At 37.8% G+C, this 13,204-nt stretch overlaps 1 protein-coding gene and 1 long non-coding RNA gene across 4 annotated transcripts in view; both read left to right on the top strand.

The window, feature by feature from the left end:
- Window positions 1–6,670, top strand: part of LOC107551434 (uncharacterized) — a 16,928-nt gene extending 10,258 nt beyond the window's left edge. Inside the window, exons 2-3 of the long non-coding RNA XR_001604769.1 lie at window positions 4,056–4,061; window positions 6,559–6,670. This is a non-coding gene — a long non-coding RNA (uncharacterized lncRNA). The remainder of the gene's footprint in view (window positions 1–4,055; window positions 4,062–6,558) is intronic.
- LOC107551433 (synaptotagmin-7-like) overlaps window positions 1–13,204 on the top strand; it is a 157,806-nt gene that overhangs the window by 10,864 nt on the left and 133,738 nt on the right. The gene's annotated exons all lie outside the window — the stretch shown is intronic.

Below are 13,204 nucleotides of genomic sequence, written 5' to 3'. Positions count from 1 at the left end.
GAAAAACCTCTACATTCATTTGTATAAAGGGTAAATAACACTGGGGAGATAATACTTCCCTATGGGGTCCCTGTGTTGGTAAAAATAGAGGAAGAGAAAGCAGAGTTCACCCTAACACACTGTAATCTATCAGTCAAAAAAGACTCAACCCATCTAATGAGTCTGCTATTCACACCCAGCTTAAACAATCTTTCCATTAGAATATGGGGTCGTATAGTATTAAATGCAGATGAGAAATCTATAAACATAACACGGGCATATCGCTTTGGTTGATCAAGATGACAGTAGAGTCTTTGTAGCATATACAAGAGGGCATCTTCTGCACTCCTCCCTCTCCCATATGCAAATTGTAAAGGATCAAGTTTGTTTCACACCTCAGAAAGAACAAGATCTAAAACACTATTTTTTCAAAACTCTTCATGACAATAGATGTCAAGGCTACCGGACGATAATCATTTAAAACTGCTGGTTTAGATTTTTTTGGCGCAGGCACTATAAATGAACATTTCCAGGCAGTAGGTACATAGCAAGTATCCACAGACACTAAGCTCCTCCCTACACTCCTTAAGTACCCTACCAGTTATTCTATCAGGACCCGCTGCTTTCCTTGTATTAACCCTTTTAAAGATCCTACAAACTTCTTCTGATGTTATAATGATTTCCTGCCCTACATTCATTTGCTGTCTAATCAAATTCCGTTCAGTTTTAAAATCTAATGTTTCAAATCTACCAAAAAATTTATTTAATTCATTTGTTAAGGCCAAATCATCCTCATGATTACCCATAAATGATTTACTCTTCTCCTGTCCTATCATTGTATACACTCCCTGCCATGCCTGCCTTAAATTATTATCTCTCATCTTTCTCTAAATTTTTTGCTTGTAATTATGTTTACACCTACTAATTATTTGCCTAATTTCTTTTTTCTGAAAAGCTTGTTTTTTCTTCTTCAATGCTGCTTTTAATTCCCCATTTATCCATGGCTTGTCATTTGGATACCTTTTAATACATTTAGTTTTAATGACATTAGCCACACAAAAATTTATATAATCTGTCACCACATTATTTAGCTCATTTAAGTCCTCACTAGTATCTATAAAGACATGCCATGCTGTACAATCAAAACATCCTCTAAGACAGTCCACAGATTCCTCATTCCATATGTGGATGGTTCTCAGCTCAGGCTTGCTGGTCTTAAGCCGCTGTTTATACAGAGGAACCAGATGTATCACATTGTGGTCTGAATCACCCAAGGGTGGTTTTGAGTACCCCTTATACGCATTCTTAATATTTCCAAAACACAAATCAAGTACCCTTTCTTCCCTAGTGGGACAAGAAATGTACTGATAAAAATGAGGCAGTACATGCACTATAGAACAACCATTAAAATCCCCCAGTACAAATTTAGGAGCGTCTGGTGCAATGTTTTCCAACCGAGCAACAACATCATATATAAGGTTTGCCGCAGCCCGGAAGTTCGCCCATGGATAAATATAGATGACAGTTATAAACAGTTGTCCAAACTCCCTAAACTCTTAAAAATAAAGGTTCTTCAGGATGCCATAGAAGAACCTTTTTGTCTAAATGGTTCCATAAAGAACCTTTAACATCTGAAGAACTGGTTCTGTTTCACAGAAGGTTCTTTGGGGCGAAAGAAGGTTCTTCAGATTACAAAAAGGTAAGAAAGAAATGGTTCTTTAAAGAACCTTTGACTGAATGGTTCTTTGTGGAACCAAAAATGGTTCTTCTATGGCATCGCTTGAAGAACCTTTTGAAGCACCTTTATTTTTAAGAGTGTAGGGAGGTAAAAGGGTCTAAATGAAAAGGACAGAAGTTCAATATCTTCAGAACAGTAAGACTCCCGCACTGTGTAGTTCTTGCACCATCTCTCATTTACGTAGACGCACACACCTCCACCAACTTTCTTCCCAGTTACAATTGGATCACGATCAGTTCTCACAGGATCACTGAAACCCGCGACCCGAAGTAAAGAGTTGCCAATCGTGTCTTTAAGCCATGTTTCTGTAAAACACAGCAAACAACTGTCTCTATACTCAGTAAAATACCTCACAGCTGACTGAAGTTCCGGTAGTTGCTTGGAAAGAGACCATGTATTGGCAAATATCACTGTCGGTAGAGGCAGTTTGTTACCTCGGGCCCGGACCTTCAGCCTCACCCCGGCACGCCGACCTCTCCTTCGTCTCCTTACTGTTTTATCCCCCTTGTACACTCTCTTGGTAATTCCAGTGAAATTCGATCATCATGTTGTCTCAGCTGCCAGAGTTGTTCCCAACTATAGTGTAAAACACCAGTAACAGGGCCAATCTGCTCAGCTTTAGCGGCGTGCTCTCCAGTTGTTAGGATCTGTGTCGCGACTAGTAGCAGCAAATAAGCAATGAACATCAGCCCGTACAGAAGCACTACAAGACGCATCTTTGAGGGCCCCAATAGGTTTCAAATACCAAATAAACAAAACAAAATAAAACAAGACGAAACAAACAAACTCAGCTGATGTGCCACAGACACTCGTCGCCACCGTGCAGCGCCGGAAGTGTATAGTACATGTGGCCATTAATGTAATTTGCTGCGATCTGGATTACAATGTAAGAGTCATCAAAGTGATTGATTAGCAAGAAACAGAAAGGAGAGACAGAGAAAGGAGGAGAAGGAGAGGTCTGACTCTGCAGAAAAATATTGTTGCATCTACCTCCACCCTACATCTCCGTCAACAGCATTTGCAGTTGCTTACCACTGAATGTAATTGGTAATCGTTCTTTGGTTTGGTTTCATATTTACAGAAAGCACTTAAACAATGGAAATAAACATTAATACTTGCATTACACATGATAACATGAGAATTATATGGGAGAATAATATACTAATCTTGTCTCAAAATCATATGCAAGATGTATTACAATCCACGCCATGATGCTTTAAACCCTGTAATTTTCTTATGATACCGTCATGCAAGATTACCGAAAGCAAATTGCACTCACAGGGATTACGTTACCAGAATTTCATCTGCCTAGAACAGTAATTCAACTGATAAAAGGATGATTTAGAGAATGAAATACATATATTTATGTGCTTTTAAATGCTTCTAACAAAAATATGAACTTCACATTAGACCCTCAAAGTTCTTGGTTCTGTGTACTTCAATTTCAAGACTTTTACTGTAACTGTGACTTGTTTTTTAAACTGAGGAGTGAGTTGAAATTATTTTCTGTGGTAATCAACAACATAACCACAAATGCTGTCTAGATAGGCTCTAAAAGCAGCACTTGCCTACCTAAATTTAAGTCTAAAACAACATCAAAGCTAGACGCCATTTGTTTGGTTGTGAATAACATCATTTCTGACTGAAAACATAACTTGCTTAATCTTTTGTGGAAGATAAAAAGATTTTGGTTGCATTCCAAATGTTGTACAAAGAACTTACACTATATACTCTGCCATATACTAGAAATGTTAAAATTGGACACCTCCAGTTGACGGAAATGTTATACACACATTACTTGCACCATTTATACTACAGAATGTCGTAGAGTATAGTGTATGCTAAATAGAATATACATGTCTGTGACCAACCAGTGATGACTTTATTCACACCCAATCAAATGGCATGCAGCTTTTATGTGGTAGTGCTATGAATCCAAAAGTTAGTTCCCTTTACATTGTCTTTCCACCAATCATATTGAGTTAGACTTTATTTATGGTTAACCTATTTTACGGATGGATAGATGGCATTTTATTTTAGGTAATTTTATGTTTTATTGGACTTCGTCACTTAAAAACAGAATACAATGTACATGCACTGTAATTCACCCTTCACCGGGAGTTTGATTGACAGGCGATCTGACCAATCATAATGCTGAATCTGACATTTTTCTCTGACAAACAAGTCGGTGGACTTGAATTTGAAAAATGTGATAACATCTGATGCTTATTCATGTTTATTTCATGCTTTAACTAGTAAATATGAAAAGATGATCGGATCTGATGAAAGATGATCCGATCTGATGAAAAGATGTGTGGATTGAACTGAGGCGCTACAGCAATCTGTCACGACACATTAAAGAGCCACAAAATGTACAAAAATTTGATGTATTTTTTGCTGTGTGAGAACATGATGTGCAATAGTAATGAAGGGGGAAGGGTCAATTGTCTCAGTCAGAGATATTATTTTAAAAAGCTACATTTACATTTACGCATTTGGCAAATGCTTTTATCCAAAGCAATGTACACTGCATTCAAATTAAGTATATCAATTCCTACAATCCCTTGAAACTGAACCTATGACCTTGGTGTTTCTAAGGTCATGCTGTAATATATTTAAGTTACTTATTGCTGAAGTAGTGGTTTGGATCGCTCCTTAAAATCTGTTCTATTTAGTTTGAGGTTTTATTGCCAGTGTCTGGCCCGTCTTGCCATCCTGGGTGTGTCCCGCTTGCATTTGGACGAGATGCAGTTGGCAGGATAGAGACAGAACGACTCCTGTGATTCCACACTAATGCACGAGTCTGTTTGGATGGGTGGAATTTAAATGGATAGCTGAGAGAGAGAGGAAAATGTGTGTGTGTGTGTGTAATCATACTCCATTTTCATTAGCTAGAAAACCACCCCAGTAAAATTACATGAAGAATAGGCATTATGAGACGCGAAAGTGATTGTCTGTTTCGTGATGCTAGCAGCTCCTTGTTTACATGACCCATGTTGTTCAGTGTAAAGAGCTGGTGGTGGGGTCTTTCTCTCTCTCGCTCTCTCTCTCTCTCTCTCTCTCTCTCTCTCTCTCTCTCTCACACACACACTCACACACACTACTACAGGAGCTAATTACAGGCATTGTGTGCACCTGAAATAGAGCCGATGTGCTCCTCAAATAGCCTCACGTTCGGTTTGGTGGCATCGGATGAGATGGCGGAGGAGATTTTAGGTCATACTCTTGTCAGCAGACAGCAGACAGCAGACAGAAAACTTGAAATCGCATCATATGACCCCTTTAAGAGAATAGGGACAACCCTTTTAGACCAGGCGCCGGGCGCGCCGACCATTTTTCCCGCCCTTAAAATAGCAAAAGTGGATTGGGACACGCCCTAAGCGCAATTGCTTTAAACTTTAGACCATGCGCTTAGATCGTTAAAATAGGGCCCCTCTTTCTCTCTCTCGCTCTCTCTCTCTCTCTCTCTCTCTCTCTCTCTCTCTCTCACACACACACTCACACACACTACTACAAGAGCTAATTACAGGCATTGTGTGCACCTGAAATAGAGCCGATGTGCTCCTCAAATAGCCTCACGTTCGGTTTGGTGGCATCGGATGAGATGGCGGAGGAGATTTTAGGTCATACTCTTGTCAGCAGACAGCAGACAGCAGACAGAAAACTTGAAATCGCATCATATGACCCCTTTAAGAGAATAGGGACAACCCTTTTAGACCAGGCGCCGGGCGCGCCGACCATTTTTCCCGCCCTTAAAATAGCAAAAGTGGATTGGGACACGCCCTAAGCGCAATTGCTTTAAACTTTAGACCATGCGCTTAGATCGTTAAAATAGGGCCCCTTGTGTTAAATATTTGCTGAAATAAATACCGGAAAAGATCGATTCGTGGCTTTTGAGAATTCGATATCGGATCAACGTCATTTAAAAAAAAATATTCATCGAAAAATCAAATTTTTTTTTGCCCAGCCCTACTATATAGTATATATTGCTTTACAGCAGTATACTGTATGTATGTGTATAAAGTTAGTTATACTATATATCCAGCTTTACTAGAGCTGTGTGATAATGTAATTTACATCGGATCAGAAAAACAGTGGACAACTGAACGTGTCTAGTGCTGTAAAGTCCTCTGGTCTTCACCTGGCTGTTATAATGTAGATGTAGTTTCTCCTGTGCCGAGTTATGGTGATGACCCTCTTGATTTTACTCCAGCTCTAAAAGCAGGGTTTTGGCTCAAATCCTCCATCTGACAAGCGAGAGTGTATTAATTCAGTCTAAAAGAGGGATTGCAGCACTCCAGCGGAGTGGACTTGAGTTTGTTCCAGACTCACTTGTCATTCAGAGAGGGATGTCTTGTCTGTTCTGGGGAGCGTTTCCCAAAAGAATTATTAGCTAACTATGGTCATTAGTTGCATTGAACTTTATTGGTAATGACAGAACTTGCAACCATAGTTGCTTTTGGGAAATACACCCTTCTCTTCTGCTGTTTTTCCTCTTCTCTTCTTGTGTCTTTTATTTCTCAGATAGCCTCTGCTTGATGTTTTTTCCCCCAATTTTTCTCTACTTGTCTCATCTCCCGTTGCCTCACTTCTTCTTCTTTTCTTGTCTCTTCTCAGTTCATCTCAACTCAACTATTGTTTGCTTATTTCTTCTTCCTCACAATTCATTTTCTCATCTTGTCTCATTTTCTCTTCTTTTCTCATCTTCTCTCATCTCAGTTCTACCTCTTCTCTTCTCTTCTCTTCTCTTCTCTTCTCTTCTCTTCTCTTCTCTTCTCTTCTCTTCTCTTCTCTTCTCTTCTCTTCTCATTTTAACATTACTTCATCTCACACCATGTTAGGTTAGGTACACTTTATTGTCCCTGAGGGAAATTTGTCTTAGGCTCAGAAATACAACCACCACATCACATACAACGCATAGTAGTAAAGGAAAAAAAAAAAAAAAAAGATAATTAATTATTGTATGCATATATTTACATACATACACATATATATACACATACACACATATATATAAATACACATATACATACATACACATATACATATACATATATATATATATACATATATGCATACACATACATACATATGCACATCCATCCATACATACATACATACACAACACAGTAAAACATACCATTTAAACAATACAATAAATAAACAATCAATAAATAAATAACCTTACCTAGTGTTATTTAATAACTTAATTGCGGAAGGAATAAATGAATTCTTGTACCGATTCAATCTACATCTTGGAATTCTAAATCTCCTACCTGATGGCAGCATCACAAACGCACAGTTCAAAATGTGTGTTATATCATGCAGAAGCATCTGCCTCCCTCAGCATAGACTTTTCATAAAGAGTCTGGAGATAGAAAGGTTCTATTCTGCCCAAGATTTTCATAGCTGTTTGAATAAGGCGTCCAAGCCTTGATTTCAGCTGTACCGTCAGATTACCATACCAAAGGTGTATCAGCTTGCAATGATTAAAATCACCTAAAATAAATACAGGAGCGTCTGGTGAGCCTTGTAGTTGTTGATGAACACAATCCGCGATATACTCTGCTGCTCTCGCCGCATTTCCACTAGGAGGTACATAGGCCGCACAAACAACAATGCTTCCGAATTCCCTCAGTAGATAAAAGGGTCTCATTTTTAAGCATAAGACTTCAACATCGGGGCAGCAGAATGTGTCCTTGATTGTGTACTGTTTAAACCAGTTGTTACTCACGTACACAGCTATACCACCGCCTCTGTATTTCCCCGATTGCACACTTCTATCCGCCCGCACAAGCGTAAATCCTTCCAACTCCATGGCCGTGTCGGGGATATCCTGATGAAGCCATGTTTCCGTAAACACCATCAAACTTGAAGTGCGGTACTCAAAACATGCTTTGGAGATCGCACAAAGTTCTCCCATCTTTCCATGCAGAGATCTAGCATTACACAGAATCATCGACGGTATGCGATGTTGTCTCATCTCACCTCTCTTCCTTGTCTTTTCGACAAATTTTATTCTCTCTTGTCTGTTTTCTTCTTGACTTGTCTCTTCTTTTCTCTTCTCTTTCCCTGTTTTCTTCTCTTTGCTTTTTATTTCTTCTCATCATGCTTTATCTCAGTTGGTCTAAGCTTTACTTTTTTTGCTAATTTCTTTTATACCACTCCTCTCAATTTCTCATGGTCTCATCCTTTCTCTCGTCTCTCATGTTCATATTGTCTCCTCTCACCTTATTTTTTGTCTCTTTTATCCTTGTCTTATCCCACCTCTCATTTTCTCTTCCCGTTCTTCTCTCAGGACTGTCTCCGGACTCTCAGAGAATTAGAAGTTTTTGAAGCAGGATTAATATGTGAAAATGTACATGACATAATGACGGAGAGAAGAACCCCTGGAATGATTCTTCCGTCAAGGTCATGTAGAGGAGAGTGGGCGAATGTGGGTCTGAGCGAGAGCAGACAGTCACGTTGAGCAGCTTTGTAAACTCAGAGGTGAGAGCAGGTTTACTGATGATGAGAGAAGCACAGGGAGTAACTGAGACATGAAAGGCTTTCGTCATATAGCTACTCAACCCTCTATATTGTGCGAGAGTGTCTTACATACCATGCAGAATTGATGCGCTATATGTAAACAATATTCTTTGTTGTTTTTCCCTGTCAAAATACTTCAGCGTTTAAGAACTGCCGGGTTTTCCGGTAGTGGGCGGAACTAATGGCCAAACGACAATCTCATTGGCTGGCGCTCAGATATTATCATCCCTGTTTTGATTTTAGCAAATCAGTTAGAGCGAATGCACACAACCTGATTAATATTCATGAATCCAGCAGCTCGTTAATCCTTACTGCGTTTTATATTGTTCTTATTAGTAGAATTCGTAGTATTGTTATCTTACCAGTATTATTGTTAGTTTTTCCCCCCATTTTTTTACAGAAAAACAGAATGACCAAAAAAGCACCACCACCAGTCCGAAGTTCAGTTAAAATGACTAATATGCATTCATACATGGTTACCAAGTTTTAATTCAAATTACTAAAGTTCTATCATTAAATGATACTTGATTATCATAATATCATATTATAATGCTTGACTGACTGATGTTAAGAGTGTACTTGTATATGTATGTATATGTTAGTAAAATAAAATATATAATATACATATCCATATGTAGTACATCAGTCTGGCGAGTAAACTAAAAAATTTACTAGCCAATGGCGATTCAATTGACAATGTGTCCGTAGAGGGTTGCTAAATGATGCTGCATACGTGCCTGTGTGTGTGAAGGCACACGGCGTGTATTCTACATGCAATGTGTTATGCAACCATCCCTTGGTTCAATACGAGCAGCATAAGAGACTCTCTGCTCTCTTTCTCTTGCTTCTCTTTTCCTTATACATCTTTGCTCGCTCCCTTCTCATTCTTTCTGCTAATCTGATCTCATCTTTTATCATATCAGGGCTGCATGGTTTGGGGAAAAAATTGCAAATTGTGATTGTGAAATGCATTTTTTTTGCATTGATTGTTTGTAGGGTTGCAAAATGTGGCTAAAAAAACTTTGTTATTATAAATCAATGTGACTATGTAATTATAATTAGGGATGCACGATATTGGATTTTTGCCGATATCCAATATGCCGATATTTTTCAAATGATTTTGGCCGATACCGATATATTTCCTTTTGTTTGGAAACAACACCAAGTCTCTCCTGTGCAGAAATTATAAGCAAAATATTTTTAATTTTGGTTAGTTTTTAAAAATAATTTATTTGTTAGAATTAAATAAACAATAATGAAGGTTTTTTGACAGTACATTGAAGCTTTGAAAATAACTCCCCCCAGGGAGATGCAGTGTTAACCATAACATTTTATTTTAAGAATTAACATTTGTAGATGGTCTAAAGCAAAAGAGTTGTAAAAATTCTGAAAATGGGGGACCTGGGGGAGGCTGCCGCTGCTGCAACTGCACGTGCTGCTATTACTGTTTACTCTATCACACACCGAACGCGTCATTCTGTACGTGCTTTCACAGATAAAATGCAGAGATCCAAAACAGTGAATCTAATCACCATTCAGGCAAAACGTTGCTTCAAGAATGAGCCACACTGCTGACCTAATCTAATTGCTAGCACACCCTGAGCACATGTGAGTTAACGTATTCTTCTTATTGGCAAGACATATCGGCATAATTTTTCATATTGGGCCGATGCCGATATTTATATTTAAAGCCATTATCGGCCGATTCCGATATCAGTCCGATAATATCGTGCATCCCTAATTATAATAATAAAAAGAGTAACAACAACAATATAATAATAATAATAATTATTATTATTATAATTATAATAATAAAAATAAAAATCTAGCATTAAAGAAAAATATAATAATAATAATTTATAATGTCATAATTTTTTCATGTTCAAATGTTAAACCATCAAGCATTTAAAGGAATTTGAATACAAATAAATAAATAAATAAAGTAATAATGTGCTGCAGAATTTAGCAAAAATTATTATTATAAATCAATATGACCTATAAAATAAAAACAACAACTAATAATAATAATAATACTAATGATGTAGGGCTGCACAGTTTAGCCATAAATGTTATTACATATCAATTTGTAGTAATAATAATAATTATTATTATTATTAAATCTGGTATTAAAGAAAAAATATAATAATTTTATTGTACATTACAGCTTTAAAATTAGACTAATATTTATGACTACTTATTATGCTTTTATTTTTGGTGGCAAATCACAGGGAGAATTTAAACTTGTCTTTTGTTGACAGCAGCTAGTTTATAAGTGCTTCTTATTACAAGTTTGGGATAATGGTTGTTCATGTTGCGTTCCCAAATGCATGTTGTCAGTCACCCAAACTTAGAGCAGATGCAGAGATGAGTTTGTGTGGAACAGCATTTATCGTGAACTGATTCGCTCTGAGACTCTGAAAACACTGGATCATGAGCTGCTCATGTGTAAATGAACACAATGCCACGATTCACTCTGAAACATACAGCGCATACATTTATTCATTAAAGTTGCAGCCTTTGCTATTTGATAATGGCACTAAGCCATATAGTGATTTTGCTTTTATTTGGATTAATCGTGCAGCTGTATCTCATCTCATGATCCTGTTTCCTTTTCCTCTCCACTCTTCACCTGTCTCATCCTCTTATTTTCTTTCTTTTTCATCTTATTTTCTTCTCCTTTTATTCTCTCCTCTCCAACTGTTTTGAAGAACTCCAGCTATCGAAGAAAACAGACTGTGGAAATATGGGAAGAGTCTAAAAAGAGACCACATAATCACTAAGGATACAAAACCATGTAGTGTTAAGAAAACAAATAAACCAGCACAGCGGCAACAACTAGATAATGACTGAGGTATACTGTGACATCACAAACCCACCACTCTCTGCTGCACGTGTGTGTGTGTGTGTGTGTGTGTGTGTGTGTGAAGGCCTGTCATGTTTTGGGCTGTGCTTTTGAGGAGCTGTGAAAGGAAAAATAGGGAAAAATCTTTTAATCACTTTCCTCTCCGGAGAACAGAGAGCCTCTCCAGAGGGCTGGAGACAGAACGAGAGAGAGCGTGTGTGTGACTCACTATTCATGTTTGATATTTTTGTGCTAAGTGGAAAGAGACTGTGTGTGTGTATTTAACTAAGGGAGAGAAAAGAAGCTGAATGTATGTGAGGTTGTGCCTTTACTTTAAGTTGATGGAGGCGTGTGTTTGTGTTTATTTGTAGGACGTCATATATGTTATGCACTGGCTTTCTATATATATTGCGTGACGGTCTTCCAGCTGTAGAAGCGGTTGAACTGTATCTGCTGAAGTCTGAGTGTAGCTGAAGGCTAATGAACTGATAAACAAACACCATCAACAAAATAATACAAACAACAATACTGTACACAGCAACACACGAAAGCAGCGTATAGAAATATACATGCAATAGATATTCATCCATAACAAATGATTCAGCAGACTCAGCCTGGAAATTTGTCAGATTCATGTGTGTGTTTAAACAAGGTTGTTAGTAGAGAATTGTGTGTGTTAAAATCTGGCAATGTGTTGAGATGGACAGATTGTGCTGAACGAGTGCCATGTCTTCAGAGTCTGTTCATTCCTTCATTCCTCTTCTTCCACCATGTTGTTCTTTTATCCTTATATCTTGATCAATCTATCTATCTATCTATCTATCTATCTATCTATCTATCTATCTATCTATCTATCTGTCTATCTGTCTATCTGTCTATCTGTCTGTCTGTCTGTCTGTCTGTCTGTCCAACGTGATCTCATGAGAATTTGTATGTATTTTACATAAAATGTGGTTCTACAAAAAGTACATTTACATATGTTTTTATAGACACTAAAACGTACAATACTGACGTATATATACATAATCTAAACATACAATACAGATGTATTTACAGCATTTAAACGTGATGCTCACTGGGGGAAACGCATACTTGCGCAGGCCCCGGGGGGAACCAGAACCAAATCCAAGCCTTTATTCAGCGATCTTCCTCAGCGACTGTAAGCAGCAATACCGACACTGACGCGCTCGTTACAAGTTCAAAAATTGGCACTATCCTTGATCTATCTATCTATCTATCTATCTATCTATCTATCTATCTATCTATCTATCTATCTATCTATCTATCTATCTATCTATCTATCTGTCTGTCTGTCTGTCTGTCTGTCTGTAGGGTTGGGTATCGTTTGGGGTTTTTTCGATACCGGTGCCAAATCGATACTTTTAAAATGGTTCCGGTACCTAAACGTTGCCTGAACCGATACTTATTAAAAAAATAAAAAATAAAAAAATTCCCCCCAAAAAATGATGGATTGGCCATTAGAATAGAAATAGAATAGAGAGTGCAAATGTTAGAGGGTCAAGTTTTTTAATAAAAAAAACAAGCATATAAAATTAGAAGTAGCATTAGAATAGAGAGTGCTAGAGTTAGAGGGTCAAATGAAGTTGAAAGAGATGTGTTTTCAGCCGTTTCTTGAAAATATTAAGGATTCAGCTGCTTGGATTGAGCTGGGCAGGTCGTTCCACCAGGAGCGAACAGTTAATGTAGAAGACCATGAAAGTTTTATCATAGGTAGAATGCAAAATGCTTCAATATAAGCATTTCAGTCAAATGTAATTTATGCAATATTTCAAACCTTTAACCCACTTGGGAAAATCAACCCATGGCAACAGTTTAAAAGTAGCCCAATTCTGTGGAAAAAACGCGGACTTGGCAATCCTGCATCCAACAAGAGCTACCGGAGTCGACTTTGACTGATCACAGGTCGAGAATAAGGAATGATGACTGACAAGACCATGCTGGAGTATACGCTCAACAAATTCTGAGCTCATTGACAAATATCTGATCTTGTAAGTTGTGCTCCCTTTACACAGAGTGCGTGTGATCGTGAAATCGAAAGTGAAAGTAAACAGCGCAAACGCTCATTCAAAAATATTTAAATACACCGCATCCTGAGA

Source organism: Sinocyclocheilus grahami, unplaced genomic scaffold, assembly GCF_001515645.1.
Source record: "Sinocyclocheilus grahami isolate Dianchi unplaced genomic scaffold, SAMN03320097.WGS_v1.1 scaffold423.1, whole genome shotgun sequence".
Lineage (NCBI taxonomy): Eukaryota > Metazoa > Chordata > Actinopteri > Cypriniformes > Cyprinidae > Sinocyclocheilus > Sinocyclocheilus grahami.
Note: the sequence above shows the minus strand (reverse complement) of the source record. Positions and strands in the feature narration are given on the sequence as shown.